Raw genomic sequence first — 15572 nt, 5'->3', positions numbered from 1 at the left:
AACTCAAGACACCAACACTCAACAATTTATTCAAGCAAACACTAAACTACCAAATTAAGAAAACAGTAACCACTTGGGTTGACTCCCAAGAAGCGCTTGTTTAACGTCACTTAGCTTCACACATATTAGTGTAAAAACCCGAGAAAAGTAATGCTCAACATAAGGAATGAACACTTCGCATTCGTATCGCACAAGCACTTATCAAACTCCCCCACACTTAAGCTTTTGGTTGTCCTCAAGCAAACATTAAAACATCCTGTGCATTAATGAAGAAAATATTGAAAGTGCTTTGCCTTAGGTTCACCAAGGTATACATTGAAAGTATTCTACAATTAAGGAAAATTTCAACACTAAATATGAAAAAAATCAATGCTCTAGCTAAAAACTTGAATCAAAAAGGGCAACAAACCCAAATTTCGTGTATGTGTGTGAACTCACTCAAAACAACCCAAGGTGTACTCCTCAAAGTTCTAAGTGCAAGGGACTTATTTATCTACAAAAGTGACTACAATTTCAAAGATGGTAGTAGCTTCACACATCTTCTAAGGTAGCTGACAAGGTCCCCTTGCTTATATCCCGCAAGTACACGGGCTTGTCGAAGTAATAATCCCGAATGAGCGGGGTCGAATCCATAGGGAGTAGGGAGTAAAAATACTTAATTTGATTCTTAGCTATGTGGAATATCAATATTGATAAGTGTGAAATTGATTCAATTCTCAACAATAAAAACAACAAGTGAAAGAGCAAAAGTAAGAAGAGGGTAAGGCAATCGATAAAGAATGGGGTACTCGGATAATGCTTCACCTAGGATGATCGCTTCAAGTGCAAGAACTCTCTATTATGCTTCCTAATCAATGCAATGGTGAGTCATGGAAATCCTTACATACATAGTCCCAAATCTAAGGTTAACTATGCCTAACTCTATACATGTCCCGGAGGAGAAATCGAACAATCTCAACACCTCGCACTCGCATAGAGTTGCAATGAGCTCTAGGGATTCCAAGTGATAAATCTCTTCCTAAATATAGACCTACCCTTTTGGTTCAGATGGAAGGTCCCTAGCCACAATTAAGCCCTAGATACTAAGATCCTCTTAACGCTTCACTCCATTGCACGCACAACTAGGCCCTAGCGGAGGTTCATCCCTTAGACCATTCACTCCATTATGGCCGCAAAGAACTCGAGGAACGGAGGTAGAATCTATCACGTCGGAGAGGAAAGGGGACGCTCCTATACCTCTCGAGTCACCCTCTCAACCCTCTCCAACCTAGCTTTGTCTAACGCTAGTGGTGTGTCACTCACTCACAAGGTTACCAACAAGAACTCTCAACCCTAGTGTCACTCTAGGGGAAATGTTCATACAACCAAGCATTCAAGGTTGGAACTCACAATAAACATCAATTTATTGAAAGCATAATAAATAAGTTCAATGAAATGAATACAACCTAGGGTTCGCAATCATCCAACTACCCACTAGGGGTTTAGCTCTCCATGGAGCTTAATACAATCAAAGAAATCGAATGTAAAAGCAATGAATCCAAAAAGAAAACCCCTCAATGGTCTTGTGGAGAGTCCTCTACTCGTCGTCCAAAGATTCCTTCGTCCGGTATAGGATACGCCTCGATCGAAGCTCTCCTACCAACCTTCTTCCTAATGGAATCACGATGTCGGAGCCAAAGAACTTCTGCAAAACCATGGCCAATACCCCTCGAAACCCTAGCCGAAGGCCTCTCACAAGTTGGGGAAAAGATGGAGAAAAGAATACGGAAATCGGGGCTGAAATCGGCTTTAAATCGGGCGACTACACGGGCGTGTATGGTACACGCGCCCGTGGGGAATTTCCACACGGCCGTGGATAATTTCCACACGCCCGTGTGGATTCTCTGTTTCTAAGATTTTCGGCCGACTGTAAACAGTAACTGCTACAATGATTTTCTACAATGATTTGCAACAGTAACCTGCTACAGTACTATGCCAAGAATACTCCCGAATCCACTTTTCATCGAGGTAACATAAACGGGCACACGTTTATGCCATTGATCGCTTTGCTTCTTCAATGACTGATAAGATGATGGAGATCTTGTTCTATGTGCATAAGTCGGAATGCTTGAGTGTGACTGCCCTTGTGCCCCTCCAAATGGTTGTGTAAACTCAAATACGGGGAGGTTGGCACATCCTCTAGCATCTCGCACCCGACTTATATCTTCGCGTTTGAACTTTAGCAAGATTTCGTCCAAAATCGGTGCATTGTGATCCACATTGGCTTCTTTCTTTCATAATTGGTTTCACAACCCTACATGCACGAAAGTAACATAAAAACACACATATTAGTGTAAAACCTGAGGAAAGTAATGCTCAACATAAGGAAATAATGCTTCGCATTCATATCGCACAAGCACTTATCAAACTCCCCCACACTTAAGCTTTTGCTTGTCCTCAAGCAAAAATTAAAATGTTATGCGCATGGATGAAGGAAATATTGGAAGTGCTTGGCCTTAGGTTCACCAAAGCATACAAATAGAGCATTCTATAAGAAAGGGAAATTTCAACACTAAATACGAAAAATCAATGCTCTAGCTAAAAACTTGAATAAAAAAGGACAACAAACCCGAAATCGTGTAAGTGTGTGAACTCACTCAAGTCAACCCAAAATATACTACTCAAAGCTCTAAGTATAAGGGACTTGTTTATCAACAACAAGAAAACAACAAACATTTCAAAAACGGTAGTAGCTTCACACAACCTCTAAGGTAGCCCTTTCCCAAGCGGCCGCTAAGGTGGCTTTCACACTTTCGAGGTGGTAGCTTTCACTCATCTCATGAGATAGCTCTTTCTCTCATTAGGTCATAACTAGTATCCGACTTATGAGAGTAGCTTCATACTTCATAGGTGGTAGCTCTTTCCACCCAACAAGCACAATAAAACTATTTTGTTTCTTTTTCTTTGCATTGCCCATTTTTTTTTTTCAGAATTTGCACAAGAAACAACTATAACTAGTCCCTTTAACATCAAACACGAGTTTCCAATAGAGTTTAAAGAGTGAGTAGTGTAACAAGTATAAATCGGGTAAAAATTCCTAGAAATTCAAGCAAGAAATAGAGCATGAAAACATTCAATGTTAGAAATTCTCCTAAACTCAAGAATACAATGCTTGCAACTAAGGTGAACCGCCATTGGCTATGTGAGCATATAACAATCAAGAACAATAGAAAAGATGTGTGCACTATGAAACTCCCCCCCACACTTAAGTTGTACATTATCCTCAATGTACACATGAAAGCCCACTCATAATGTATATCAATGAAGAATATATGTGGGGGAAGCAATCAAAACAATACTCCCCTGACTCCTAGTGTTGCGTTTGATGGAGCTAAGTCCTTGGGCGTAATGTTCCGACGGGTTGTGAAGCTCACACGGGCAAGTGCCGAAGCAACTTGGCCGTGCCCATGAAAAAGTCTCAATTCCCATGATGATAAGACCATCTGCACGCATACACGAGGGGGTTCAGTGAAGCTCAATAAAACAAAAATAACTCGAGTATACAAAAGATAGAGCAATGAATACAACTCAAGACAACAAAATGAAACTAAACTCAGAAGGAAAATCCTTTCTGAGTATACAAATCCAAAATAAAATACAGAAAATAAAATGCGAAAAATAAGAACAAAGAAGGTAAAGATGCCTCAAGTGTCGGTGACAATAACTAGTACATCTGTTTCCGTTGCTGGTGAAGATGACGCTGGTGCTGCAAAATAAATGAAGATTGGCAAAGAAAAGAGAAAGAGAAGCTTACCGACAAAATGAGAATGAAAGACTAGAAAACGGCCGGAAAACTCAATTAACAACCCTCTAAAACGACGGTGAGAGGTCAGGAGAGAGCAAGGATATGTTCTCAAAACGTATGAGGGTGAAAAGATGAAGAACCCCGAAAAGATTTTAAAGAAAACCTGCGGTTCTAGCATATCTGAAAATCCACACGGGCGTGTGGAAATTACCCACGCCCGTGTGCCCGACCAACAGGGGAAGACGCACACCCCAGTGGACTCTCCATGTAATCGAGAAAATTCTCTAAGACCCACGCCGGTGCAAAAGTTCCACACGGGCATGGACATTCACAGGCCCAACTCACAGGGGCAAACGCACGCCCCTGTGTCTTCTCGAGATGGAGAGATCCTCGGCAGAGATTCTCACGGGCGTGCGAAAATTACCCACGCCCGTGTGTGGTTCACAAGGTAGCCCACAAGGGCGAGTCCACGCCCCTATGTGCTCTCGGGATAAACCGCCCAACTCTGTAGGAATTCACACGCCCGTGTGGAAATTACCCACGGGCGTGTGACGGTTGCATGGTCGTTCACAGGGGCAGCCGCACGCCCCTGTGCTTTCTCTGGATGAGCTCGTAGTGCAAATCCACGGGCATGTGGAAATTCCACACGCCCGTGTGTTTTCTCTGGATGACTTAGAAAATTCTGCAGGCTCTGGAAAATTTTTTTAACATGTTTACACACTCAGAGCCTGCCCTAATATGTAAGTTTTACCAATGAAAATACATGTGAAATAGCTCAAACGACCAAAACTTCACCAAAACACATGAAAGCACAAGATAACACCAACGGTCCACAAGAAAAGAATAGCAATGGCCTATAAGAATCAAAACACCAACACTCAAGCTCTTATTCATGCAAACACTAAACTAAAAACTAGGAAAACAGTAATTGCTTGGGTTGCCTCCCAAGAAGTGCTTGTTTTACGTCACTAAGCTTGACGTATCTCTTCTTTACCTTATGGAGGCTTGAAAAGAGTATGTTCCTCCCGACTAGACATTGCGTAGCTACTTCCCTTAAACCAAAAATTTGCTTGCCGGGGTGGAATATTTGTTGGAGAGTCCAACCATTTTACCGTTGGCCTCCAAGGAAACAATTTAGGTTGGGAATTGTCTAAGCTTAGCATAGGTGGGCCATTGGATGGTTTCAATCTCCTACCCACATCTTCTCCCAACCCCAAAATCTCTTTCTTGCAATTTACGAATTGATCAATCCCAAAGAGTGGTGCTTGTTCCATTACCTTAGGATTTACTTCTTCTTGTGTATTTTCAGCTTGAAAGGAACATGACACTAGCAAATCCCCGTGAAAATTTTCTCGCTAACAAGCACAATCTTCATTCACATCGTCCAAAAATCTCAAAAATGGTATTCAGACTTCTCCCTTTTCATTTTCTACACCAATGTACTCAATTTTGCCCAACTTCTTCATTGTCGTTCACTACCACATCATCTCTATAAGGAACTTGACTTGCTTGCTCAAATACTTGTTGTTCCCTGGAGAGTGTGTCAAGTATCCCTCCTAGTTGATGCTCAAGGTTTTTATAGGAGGCTTCATGACATCTTCGTGTGGTCTCCATATTTTGGACGCAGACATAGGATGCTTCAATAAAGTTAGCTAATACTCTTTGTAATTGAAATGCATCCTCTCCGAGTACCTCACCCGTTTGACATTCCTCTTGAGGTGCCTCCCAATGTTGTTCACCAATATCCCATAATACATTTGGGTAGCCCACTTCAATTGGATGATATGCGTTGTAACATGGAATGTTTTGTTGTCTTGAACTAACAATTCTATCAACTTTTTTACTGAGAGCTTCCACCTGCAAATATAGAGCAACGACTGGGTCAATCATCATTTAAAATCCTTGCAAGAAAAAGTAAAACATGACAAAAGAAAACAAATGAAAATGATGGAAAATAAGAAAGTGTGAAATAGAATGAAGGGTAAATATCTAAGAAAACAAAGTGCAAAGTATCTGTAAACGCCTAGCTCCCCGGCAACGGCGCCAAAAACTTGACAAGGTCCCCTTGCTTATATCCCGCAAGTGCACGGGCTTGTCGAAGTAATAATCCCGGGTGAGCGGGGTCGAATCCACAGGGAGTAGGGAATGAAAATACTTAATTTGATTCTTAGCTATGTGGAATATCAATAGTGATAAGTGTGAAATTGATTCAATTCTCAACAATAAAAACAACAAGTGAAAGAGCAAAAAGTAAGAAGAGGGTAAGGCAATCGATAAAGAATGGGGTACTCGGATAATGCTTCACCTAGGATGATCGCTTCAAGTGCAAAAACTCTCTATTATGCTTCCTAATCAATGCAATGGTGAGTCGTGGAAATCCTTACATACATAGTACCAAATCTAAGGTCAACTATGCCTAACTCTATACATGTCCCGGAGGAGAAATCGAACAATCTCAACACCTCGCACCCGCATAGAGTTGCAATGAGCTCCAGGGATTCCAAGTGATAAATCTCTCCCTAAATATAGACCTACCCCTTTGGTCCAGATGGAAGGTCCCTAGCCACAATTAAGTCCTAGATACTAAGATGTTCTCAACGCTTTGCCCTCGACTCACCCTCTCAACCTTCTCCAACCTAGCTTTGTCTAACGCTAGTGGTGTGTCACTCACTCACAAGGTTACCAACAAGAACTCTCAACCCTAGTGTCACTCTAGGGGAAATATTCATACAATCAAGCATTCAAGGTTGGAACTCACAATAAACATCAATTTATTGAAAGCATAATAAAGAAGTTCAATGAAACGAATACATCTTAGGGTTCGAAATCATCCAAGTACCCGCTAGGGGTTTAGCTCTCCATGGAGCTTAATACAATCAAAGAAATCGAATGTAAAAGCAATGAATCCATAAAGAAACCCCCTCGATGGTCATGTCGATGGTCTTGTGGAGAGTCCTCTACTCGTCGTCCAAAGATTCCTTCGTCCGGTATAGGATATGCCTCGATCGAAGCTCCCCTACCAACCTTCTTCCTAATGGAATCACGATGTCAGAGCCGTAGAACTTCTCCAAAACCTTGGCCAATACCCCTCAAAACCCTAGCCGAAGTCCTCTCACATGTTGCGGAAAAGATGGAGAAAAGAATACTGAAATCGGGGCTGAAATCGGCTTTAAATAGGGCTGGAATCGGACGACTACACGGCCGTGTACGGTACACGCGCCCATGTGGAATTTCCACATGGCCGTGGATAATTTCCACACGCCCGTGTGGATTCTCTGTTTCTAAGATTTTCGGCTGGCTGTAAACAGTAACTGCTACAATGATTTTCTACAATGATTTGCAACAGTAACCTGCTACAGTACTATGCCAAGAATACTCCCGAATCCACTTTTCGTCGAGGTAACATAAACGGGCACACGTTTATGCCATTGATGGCTTTGCTTCTTCAATGACTGATAAGATGATGGAGATCTTGTTCTATGTGCATAAGTCGGAATGCTTGAGTGTGACTGCCCTTGTGCCCCTCCAAATGGTTGTGTAAACTCAAATACGTGGAGGTTGGCACATCCTCTAGCATCTCGCACCCGACTTATATCTTCGCGTTTGAACTTTAGCAAGATTTCATCCAAAATCGGTGCATTGTGATCCACAATGGCTTCTTTCCTTTATAATTGGTTTCACAACCCTACATGCACGAAAGTAACATAAAAACACACATATTAGTATAAAAACCCGAGGAAAGTAATGCTCAACATAAGGAAATAATGCTTCGCATTCATATCACACAAGCACTTATCATGAGCTTTTCATCTCCAACTCTCAATGTTAACTCTCCGCCGTCCATGCCAATCAATGCTTTAGAAGTCCGCAAGAACAGCCTCCCAAGTATTAAGGGTACATTTGCATCCTCAACGACGTCTAGCATTACAAAGTCTACAGGAAATATGTACTTATCCACCTTGACAAGCACGTCTTCAATGATATCCCTCGGATGTCTCACTGTTCGATCCGCCAATTGCAAAGTCATCTGAGTGGGCCTAGGCACTCCCAAGCCTAGCTTCTGAAATAAGGTGTATGGCATGACGTTGATACTGGCCCCTGAGTCTGCCAATGCCATTTCTTCACCCAAATTGCCAATGTTAAATGGAATGATGAAACTTCCCCGGTCTTTCTTCTTGTTCAGCATATTCTTTTATAACACCACCGAGCAAGAAGCATCTAAGATCACTGAAGCATTGTCCTCCAACTTCCTCTTGTTGGTCAACAAATCTTTCAAAAATTTTGCATACTTAGCCATTTGAGCCAATGCCTCAACAAAAGGAATATTGATGTGGAGTTGTTTAAACAAACTCAGGAACTTCTTGTAATGTTCATCCCCTTGGTCATTCTTTAATCTAGAGGGATAAGGGATTCTTGGCTTGAAAGCTGGGGTGCCACCTCATTCTCTTTGCTTGCTCTCTTCTCAACCTTTATAAACTCAAGTGCGTGTTCATTGGGCTTCTCACTCAGAAGCTTACCCTCAACCTCACGACCACTTCTCAAAGTAATCGCCTTCACATGCTCTCTAGGGTTGGTCTCAGTGTTACTCGGCAAGCTTCCTTGTGGCCTTTCCGATAAGGACTTCGCAACCTGCCCTACTTGATTTTCAAGATTATGCAAAGAGGCGGTGTGGTTGCGAAGTGTAGCCTTAACAGGTTGGAACCTTGTATCAGATGATTGTACAAACCTAGTTAAGGCCTTCTCCAAATCGTTCATCCAGGTCTCCAAAGCTGAAACTCTATTTTCCAGGTTTGGGGCTTGCTGTTGTTGTTGGAAACCTGGTGGCCCCATGGCCTTTGTGGACCTTGGTTACTCCATGACAAATTAGGATGACTTTTCCAACCCGGATTGTAGGTGTTGTTGTATGGGTTTCCTTGATTCCTCATAGCATTACCTACAAAATCGGCATTCTCAACCGAAGATGCATCAGCAATAGAGATCAGGCAATCAGAGGGAACATATCCTTCACCACACCAGGTGCAAGTAGTCACAGCTGCCACTCTATTCGAAGTTAGGAGATCTAACTTCTACTCAATGATTCCACTTGAGCCGCCAATGAGGTTACTGCATGTATTTCATGGAGGCCGGCCACCTTTTTCTTCTTCCTAGCATTCCATTGGTAGCTGTTTAACCCCATTTCTTTAATTAGTTGATGGGCATCACCGGGGGTCTTGCTTCCTAAGGTAACTTCTGTTGCCGCATCCAAGAGGTTCCTTGTACTTAGATTTAAACCGTTGTAAATGGTCTGAACAATCATCCACTCCGGGAATCCATGTTGGGGGCACTTTCTCAGGAGCTCCTTAAACCTTTCCCACGTCTCAGATAGAGACTCCAATTCCAATTGTACAAAGGATGAGATCTCATTCCTAAGCTTTGCAGATTTTCCAGGAGGGAAATAATGGGCAAGAAAAGCTTCTACCATCTCCTTCCATGTGGTAATTGATGCTCTAAGTAATGAGTGTAGCAACTGCTTCTCTCTTCCTTTCAAGGAAAATGGGAAGCTCTCAACTTGATGGCATCATCAGTTACTCTGTTTATCTTAAGCATTTCGCACACCTCGAGAAAGTTCTCTATACGACTGTTCAGATCCTCATCGGCCAAACCATTAAATTGTGCGGATTGCTGCAGCATATGGATGAATGCCATCTTAAGTTCGAAGTTCTGAGCTGTAATCGGGGGATGCACAATGCTCAATTGCGTCCCCAATACTGAAGGTTTGGCATAATCAGATAATGTCCACCGGTGCTCATTCTGTTCTGCCATGGTTTCTAATTCTTTTACTTCCAATTCAGCTAAATTAGACTGTTCTTGCACAAGTTACTTCCCTTTTCTTCTAAGTGTACATTCGACCTCGGGATCTTCTTCAATCAATACCGAAGGGTTCTCTCGGGTGATAACCTGGAGTTGCACCAAAAGAAAGAAAACAAAATCAGAACGATGATAGAAAAGAAGATATGAAATAGAATGAATGAATAGCTAAGAAAGCAAAATATAAATAGTGAAAGATGAATAGTGATAAGTGTGACAAAATATGAATTATCATAAGTGTGATAAAATATGAAATAACCAAAATAAAAGCAAAAAGATAGAGATCATAAGTAAAGGAGAAGGTAAGATAATCGGTAAAGATGGGGTACCCGGATATTGATCAGCCTGGGACAATCGTTTCAAGTGCAAGAACCCTCTATTATACTTCCTAATTGATGCAATAATGAGTCATGGAAATCCTTAATTACATGATCCCAAATCTAAGGTCAACCATGCCTAACTCTATACATGTCCCGGAGGAGAGATTGAATACCCTCTCAACCTCGTACTCAGATAAAATTGCAACATGCTCTAGGAATTCAAAGTGATAAACCCTATTCCTATGTATAGACCAAACCCTTTAGTCCAGGTGGAAGGTCCCTAGCACAATTAAGCCCTAGGTGCTAAAATCACTTCAGCGGTTCACTCTATTGCACTCACGACTAAGCCCCAACGGAAGGTCATCCCTTAGCCCATTAACTCTACTATGGCAGCAAAGAACTCTTGGAACTTGCGGGTAGGATAAATCACACCGGAGGGGAAAGGGGACGCTCCACTACCTCTCTACTCACCCTCTTAACCCTCTCCAATCTAGCTTTGTCTAACTCTCATGGTGTGTCACTCACTCACAAGAGTTACCAATAAGAACTCTCAACCCTAGTGTCACTCTAGGGGAGTATTCATACAATCAAGTCTCCAAGATTAGAACTCACAATAAACATTAATTAATTGAAAGCATAATAAAGAAATTCAATGAAACGAATACATCTTAGGGTTCACAAATACCCAAGTAGCCACTAGTTGTTTATCTATCCATGGAGCTAGATACAATCAATGAAATCAAATGTAAAAACATAGCATCCATAGAAAACCCCCTCGTTAGTCATGGTGATGGTCCTGTGGAGAGTACTCTACTCGTCGCAAGGGTCCCTTTGTCCGGCCTAGGATACACCTCACCAGATCGTTGCCGACAAAAGCTCTCCCATTAACGTTCTTCCAAATGGTGCATGATGTCAAAGGCATAGACCTCTCCAAAGCCCTAGCCAATACCTCTAAAAACTTTAGACGCCACCCTCTCTCAAGTTGGGGAAAAGATTGAGAAAAGAATGCTGAAATCGGGGCTAAAATCGGCTTTTAAAGGGCTGGAATCGAGAATCCACATGCCCATGTGGGCATCCCTTTGGATTTTTCACACTGGCGTGTGGAATTTCCACACGCCTGTGTGGATTCTCTGTTTTATGATTTTCTCGGGCGGCTGTAAATAGTGCTGCTGCTGTATTTTTGCTATAGCATTTTCTATAATACCCTGCTATAGTACTGGCCTGAAATACTCCTGAATCTATACTTTCATCATGGTAACGCAAACGGGCACGCATTTACGTCGTGGATCGCCTTGCTTTTTTAATAATGGACATGTTGGTGGAGATCTTGTTCTATATGCACAAGTCGGAATACTTGAATGTGACTGCCCTTATACCCCTCCAAATAGTTGTGCTAACCCGAGTAAGAGGTGGTTGGCACACATTCCTGCATCTGGAACCTTGCCTATGTCTTCGTGTTTGAACCTTAGCAATATTTCCTCCAAATTAGTGTATTACGACCCATATTGGCTTCTTTCTCTCATAATTAGCCTCACAAACCTACCAGCATGAAAGTAACATAAATACACCCATATTAGTGTTAAAACCCGAGAAAAGTAATGCTCAACACAAGGAAAGAGCACTTCGTATTCTTATCGCACAAGCACTTATTAAAGAGAGAGAGAGAGAGCTATAGGGCAAGAACTGGGCCATGTGGCCCCCATGCGGCCCCCATGCGGGGGGCCGCATATCCGAGAAACCTTCTCAGGTGTTCTAGATGGGGGGGCAGACGGCCCCCATGCAGCGCGTATGGTGGCCGCATGGGGCAGAGTCGAGGCTCTGTATGGTGCCTCAAATGGCATAGACGGCCTCCATACGGGTTGTGGATGGCCATATGACTACAATTTGCTCACTAAACCCCGAAGTCCTACTCTGAATGATGAAATAATGATATGGAAATCTTTAAAACTTCTCCAAAAATGAATAAAATGAATAAAACCACGATCTAGCTCATGAATTGACACTACAATACGAGTTTCTCAAGAAGGGCATGATTACACCACAATAAAATCGATGAAAGCAATGTGCAATGTGTGTGAGCATGAACTTATTCAAAAAACAAACAAACCTAAGAAATTCAGAAATAGAGATGAACTACGACCTAGAAAACAAAAAATGACAGAGAATACCCCCGAATGCTTGGGTTGATTCCCAAGAAGCGCTTGTTTAACGTCACGAGCCTGACGTACCTTATTACATACCTCACAAGGGTTCAAAAAGTTTGACGCCACCCCCAATTGCCTTCAGAGTGTTGTTTCTTCTCGGCAAATTCAATGACAACAATGAAAAGACTTCAAATTGTTCATGCGTAGAGAAGGGTAAAAAATTTACCTTCCCTCCTTGAGGTGTGGGATGATGAGGCTTGGTACCTTTCTTTTTTCTCCCATGAATTTTCCTCCACATTTTCTTCAACATTTATTCCTTTTCTACTTTTTCTTTAGCATTGGTACAGGTTGCCTTCTCATTTGGTTGCTTTAAGTTGTGAATTTGAGGATGGTAGTGGGCTTCTTATTGTTTTTCATTCTCTAAGTCTCCCGAATACTCATCCAAAGGATTTATCGAGAGCACCTCCTACACACAATTAGAAATTAACCTCTCAGTTTCATCAATGAAGTAAAGTGTGTCATCATGTTCTAAAGAGTGTTTCATGGCAGCTGATAAAGTGTACACCACTTCCTCTTCTCCGACTCTCAACATTAATTTCCCACCTTTTAAATCAATTAGGGCACCCGAGGTGCTAAGGAATGGTCGGTGAAGAACCAATGGTATCTCCACATCCTAATCGATATCCATGATGACAAAATCCACAAGAAAGTTAAATTTGTCCACTCGCATAATCACATCTTCCACAATTCCAAGAGGTTTTCTTATTGATCAATTTGCCAATTGTAAAGTCATCCTCATGTGCCTTAACTCATCCAAGCCTAAATTCAAATTCATTGTTTAGGGCATGACATTTATGCTAGCCCCCGAATCTTCTAGAGAATTTTCTTGGATTCCTCCTTCAAGCATGCATGGGATTATGAAGCTTCCCGGATCCTTCAACCTTTGTTGGAGCTTCCTTTTTATAATGGCCGAGCAATTCCCAGTGAGTACAACCTTGCCTTCTTCCTCCAATTTTCTCTTGTTTGTAAGGAGCTCTTTTAAAAACTTGGCATATTTAGGCATTTGGGTCAATACTTCAACTATCGAAATGTTTAGTTGAAGTTGTTTGGCAATGTTGATGAATCTTTTAAATTAAACATCCTCCTTGTCTTGCTTCAGACTGGCTGGATAAGGGATTTGGAGGCTTGTATTGGGATGATTTTGACGGTCATTGTTTTTGGGGCTTATCATTTCTTCCATGATTGTTTTCTTCAATGGTTTTTTCAGCTAACTTAGGGTCTTCCTCAAAGGCTACCCCACTTTCCTTGACTCTTGGCTCAACTTTGACCCTTGTCTCAACTTGCTTCCTGCTTCTAAGGGTAATGGCCTTCAAGTGTTCCCTTGGAAAGTCTTCCATGTTACAAGGAAGACAACCAAAGGGCCACTCAGAATTTGCCTTGGTGAGTTCCCCCACTGGATGCTCAAGTGATTTTTTAGAAGCCTGGAGGTTTCTCAAAATAGAACCTATCTCACTTGACTGTTCGACATGCTGAGTGAGCTGAGTATTCACCTTGTTAAATTGTGCATCCATACTACTGGTTATGCTATTAGATTTTGAATTAGTACTGAGCATGCACTTGGTAAGAACCTCTTCAGTAGTAAATTTCTTCTCAATAGCCGGTCCTGAAATTGAGATCCTTGGGATGGTGCACCTCTTTATTGTTGACCTTGATTCTATGCAAAATTTGGGCAGTTCTTCCATCCTGGATTGTAAGTTAAGCTGTACAGGTTTCCTTGATTTCGTTGCCCCCAATATAGTCGACATTTTCAATGGAAGCAACTGAGGAGCTTGCAATAGGACATTGGGCTACTCCATGCCCATCACCACAAGTGCTACAACTCATCACTGATTCAGACCTCGAACTACTGGCCATAAGAAGATCATGCTTTCAGGTTAACACATTAACTTTTGTAGCTAAGGCATCATTGCTACTCAATTCATAAATTCCAGCATTCTTTTGTGAAGATCCTCTTGAGGTCCAATGTAATTCATTACTTGCCATAGACTCGAATAATTTCTTGGCCTCATCAGGATACTTGTTGCTGAGGGATCTACCCACCGCGGCATTAATGAGTTGGTGAATAGCATAGTTTAGCCTATTGTAGATGATTTATACTCGCATCCATGACGCAAAATCATGATGGGTGACCTTTTAAGGAGATCCTTGAATCTTTCATATGCTTCAAACAATGTTTCGGATTCCCCTTGTTTGAAGGTCGGAATTTCCTATCTCAATTTGGCCGCTTTGCTTGGTGGAAAATACCTCCCAATAAATTTCTCAGCCATATCCTTCCATGTTTTTATTGACCCTGGAGATAAATATGTAAGCCAATGATATGCCCCGTCTCTCAAGCTAAAAGGAAATAGCCGCAATTGAAAAGCATCATCCGACACCCAATTAATCTTAAATGTAGAACAAATTTGGAGGAACCGGGAAAGGTGGTCATGTGCATCCTCATTTCCAAGGCCATTAAATTGAACTGAGTTTTGGATCATGCCAATTGTACTTGCTTTAATTTCAAAATTAATAGATGCCACGATTGGTGCTCGAACATTAAACTCATCACCCGTGTATTGAGGTCTTTCATATTAGAATAAAGTGCGTCGCTCTTCGGCCATGATTGAAGATTCTCTATCCTCAATTTTAATGTTTTGTGCACCCGCCCCTTCACCAATTTCTCTCAATCTCTGATGCAAGGTTCTTTCGATTTCACTATTTGCTGCAACCAAAGTCGATGGATTTGAACGTGTCATGCTGATCGGTTCCCCGCAAGTGTACGGGATCGCAAAGTAATACCCCTCGTGTGAGCACGAGGGGGTCATATTCCCAAGGGCCCGAGAATCTACTCTTACTTCCTCTTCGCTATGTTGTTTAACCTCCAAGTTTGAATGTGATAGTGATAAAACCAATAAACAAGTAAAATGCAAATAAAATGCTAACAATGAAGGCAAGATATTGGGGATAATCAAGGGAAGAAAGCGGTCGAGGATGAGGATCCTCTAAGGGGCTACTAAAGTGTGCAGGGTGCCAGAACTAACATGCAAATGGCTAGTTGGACCAAGAAAACCCTAGATTATGTGAACCTGATGGTCACGGCAATTGACCCCTAATCCGGTATGAGTATTGGATACGGAATCTTTTCCGCCCAAATCCTCCTACGATTGTAATGGAAAATATGGTTTTCTCAAGTTAAGGTCAGAATACAAGCTAATACCTAACCCTAGAATTGGAAGGGTATAAATACCCGATGGTCACGGCGTATTTATATGCGTTTCCCTTCCAAGCTTGGTGAGTCTAACACTAGGGCAATGGTCATGCAACCTAGCATTAACTAAGAATTGATACACCGAGTTCTCATGCATACCAAGACATTCAAATACACCAAGCAATGATCACAAACAAGCCAAAATACAATAGAAAGAACAAAACATCCAT

At 41.9% G+C, this 15572-nt stretch overlaps 2 non-coding genes across 2 annotated transcripts; both read left to right on the top strand.

Moving 5' to 3' along the window:
* The first annotated feature begins 9090 nt into the window (after positions 1-9090).
* Positions 9091-9197, top strand: LOC120265978. Its single transcript, XR_005537825.1, has one exon. It is a non-coding gene; the product is annotated as a small nucleolar RNA R71 (small nucleolar RNA).
* A 5071-nt stretch (positions 9198-14268) lies between these two features.
* On the top strand, positions 14269-14374 carry LOC120268772. The gene has a single exon (XR_005539017.1). It is a non-coding gene; the product is annotated as a small nucleolar RNA R71 (small nucleolar RNA).
* The last annotated feature ends 1198 nt before the right edge of the window (positions 14375-15572 follow it).

The sequence above is a fragment of the Dioscorea cayenensis genome, chromosome 1, assembly GCF_009730915.1.
Source record: "Dioscorea cayenensis subsp. rotundata cultivar TDr96_F1 chromosome 1, TDr96_F1_v2_PseudoChromosome.rev07_lg8_w22 25.fasta, whole genome shotgun sequence".
Lineage (NCBI taxonomy): Eukaryota > Viridiplantae > Streptophyta > Magnoliopsida > Dioscoreales > Dioscoreaceae > Dioscorea > Dioscorea cayenensis.
The sequence above is the reverse complement of the archived record's forward strand: the minus strand, read 5'-3'. Positions and strand labels throughout refer to the sequence as shown.